We start from the raw sequence: 3,219 nt of genomic DNA, 5'->3' as shown, positions 1-3,219 counted from the left end.
TGCCAAGACACTTCATCCTGATCATCGCACAATGTTGATTGTAGTCATGCCTTGACCTAAACACTCCACAATTTGTTGCTTCTCAGCAGCCGACACATCCTTTTTCTTTCCCATTTTGGCAGAAAATGTAGGCTGCTTAATAATGTGAGACAGCCTTCTTAAGTAGTCTTGCCTTTCATTGGACACACCTGCCAAACTAATTAGCACAGGTGTCTGCAATTGCTTACAGTGATATAAAGAGCCCTGACACACATCACCATCAATGAGTTTAACTGACAAACAAACAAATTCTTCCCTTATCACTCCTAAACACTTTTTGCATAATAATTTGGAACACAGTGTACATGTGCTTTTCCACAAAACACCAGTGGTTCACGTACTGAATCTTACAGTTCTAACTTGCCAACCGTGGTCTGTATGGAGTTGTTCAATAAAGGGCCCAAAATTAAGATAACATAGATGGGAGAGGTCTCTATGAATAGGAATTCCTAAGTATTTGATACCCTGTGAGGGCCAGGCAAAGGGAAAGTTGGACTGGATGGAATCCTATATGGATTTGTGGAGGGAGACATCGAGGGCCTCAGACTTCGCTGCATTGATTTTAAAATTTGACCATGTAACAAAGTGATCTATTTCAGCCATAACAGCATGGATGGATATATGTGATTGAGTGATATATACTAGGACATCATCAGCAAATAGAGAGCACTTGTACTCGGTGCCTCCCACCTCAATCCACCTAATATTGGGGTTATGGCGAATTAATGGGAGCAGGTGCTCCGTCACTAGGATGTATAAGAGAGGGGACAGAGGACATCCCTGCCTTGTCCCATTGGTGATTGTGAGAGGTGATGAAAATGTTCTGATGCACCCCCTGGGCCTTGGGACACCCAGAGCCGGACCCTTTTTGGTGGATGCTGGTGGTTGTAGTCTTCGTGGCGGTGACCCGGTTCCGTGGCTCAGGGTGGTCAAACCAGTGGCGGAACTATTTATGTGGTTTTGATGTTTAAATGTCCGACTACGCCACCCGTGGATTGCGGTCAGAGTGAACCGCCGCTGCAGGGCAGACCGCTGAGGCTGGTGTTGTGGGTGCAGCAGAGCGTAGCATAACTCCCCACGGGAGGAGTATAGCCTCAGGGCAGTGTATGCGGAGGATGGGGGTGATGGTGCAGGGCAGCAGCAGTAACGACACGGAGTCAGTGATGCAGTCCAGGGCCTTTACTCACAGTTCTTATTATCCAGACCACGTCTGCAGGTAACGGCTGCCCACGTTGTACTGTGCTCACCAGGTGAGGGGCTCAGACGACTCCCAGATAACTTTGGAGCGCTTCACAGGACCCCCTTTGTGTGTCCTTTGTCTGGCCTTTCTTACCAACCCTTCTGTCCGGCTGCCTCGGGCCTCCTCTTGGTAAACTTGGCGCCAGTTTCCCTGACCCTATGTGGTGCCTTCCTAGCGGGTGTAGCGAGGGGCTGCGCCACATAAAATGTCAGAGCCTCCGGTTTCTAGCTGAGGGTCGTTTCCTGCCTCCACTAGTTTCGGGGATCGGTCTCCCCCTTTGGCCTGACCCCTCCACGCAGGTGGATTCGGGCGTGCGGTGGCGACTCGCCCGTCCGCACCCCTGGGATCCCTTCATTCCTCGTTCCTGGAGCCTTCTCCGCTCCTCTTCCTTCCTTCTCCCTCTTCCAGGCCTGGGCCTCTGTTACTAGGCCCGCCTCCGGAGCAGAGCTCATGCAGAGCCCCTGCTCCCTGCCACTTCTGCTCAGACTTCTCTGCACTGAACTAAGATGGTGCCCACCTTTTATACTCCCCTCTCAATGCACCCAGGAACTGCTTCCTCCCTGCTCCTGCACTACAGGGTTCCCCTTCCTCAGTGTTCCCTCCCCCCACTCCAGCCAGGGACAGGGACTGTCGTGCCCATCTCAGAGGCATATTGGTCGCCCTGCCCCACGGCAATGTGGTGTAATGCATGCAGGTGTCGGGTCCTGATCCACACTCCATCCTTACCTGAGAGTGAGATATCACACCTCTGGGTGAGGTGCAATACCTCTGTAGCAACCGAGCCCTCAGGGTGCTACAGTTCCATTTATCTTCAGCCTAGGTGACGTATTGTGATACAGGGCCGTGATTTTGGCTATAAAAGGGTCCCCTAGACCCCTACCCCAAGCTTTTTAAGAGAATCATATATGGCGTGCCAGGAGACTCTATGGAATGCTTTCTCAGCATCCAAAGAGAGTATCTAATTACAAATTTTTAACTGCATCTAGCCCAGGAAATACTTTGTGCCTAGTAGCAGTGTCTGCTAGTCAGCGGATTATCCCGGCTGTTAAGCAAGCTACACCACCTGTAGTTTGGACACTTAATTTTTTCAAAGGAAATGCTTCGGGACCACGGGATACTCAGTGAAGAGCATCAGGAGGCACCCCAAGGCATAGGGGCTGGGACTGGCAGTAGGATGCCTTGCGGTGGACAGCCGAGCTCGATCCTTATAAAAGCTTTTTAACTGCAGCAGCTTTAGTGGACACTACTGGAGCTGGAATTACGCGGCTGCTGGCATGAGACTTGCCCTCCAATAGATCCTTGTAAATGGATTTAAAGTGTATTCATTCAAATTAGAGAGACAATTTAAATTAAAAAGCTTAGAGCTGCCTCCACCACAGGGGGGCTCGCTCGACCCACCAGCGGACAGGCACCAGTATTGGGAGAGGGGGGCTGGCCGTCAGGGTTCACCGCGGCTCTGGCACAAACCCGGCGACACGGAGGTGGCACGGGCAGGAGCGGACTGAACGTGTCGGCTTCTCACTTTTTGGATTTTAGAAGGGCATGACATGCCTATATTTGTGTCTCCCCCTCCTTTTACTCCTCCACCTCTTTTCTTTTCGCATGACTATATGTACTTGTCACTTTTCCATGTGTTAGTTGTGTCTGCTGAGCAGTTTGTCAGCTTTTGGACACCTTTGAAGGTGTTTTCTATGTGTTTCTATGTGTTTTTGTTTGCCTGCCATTGGTTTTAACGGTGTTCGAAGGTGTTCGACGAACAGTTCGACGAACAGTTCGGCGAACACACGGGTGTTCAACGAACCGAATCGAACTCGAACACTACGGGGGTGGCTCAACACTACTGACCAGTTACCTCCGGCACTTCGTTAATGCCCACCATTCAGACTGGGTGGATCTTCTGCCATTGGCCGAATTCTCTTACAACAATCACGAGAGCGAAT

The sequence above is a fragment of the Phyllobates terribilis genome, unplaced genomic scaffold (genome assembly GCF_046119375.1).
Source record: "Phyllobates terribilis strain yellow unplaced genomic scaffold, ASM4611937v1 Scaffold_3__8_contigs__length_932513732, whole genome shotgun sequence".
NCBI classification, from domain to species: Eukaryota; Metazoa; Chordata; class Amphibia; order Anura; family Dendrobatidae; genus Phyllobates; species Phyllobates terribilis.
The sequence above is the reverse complement of the archived record's forward strand: the minus strand, read 5'-3'. Positions refer to the sequence as shown.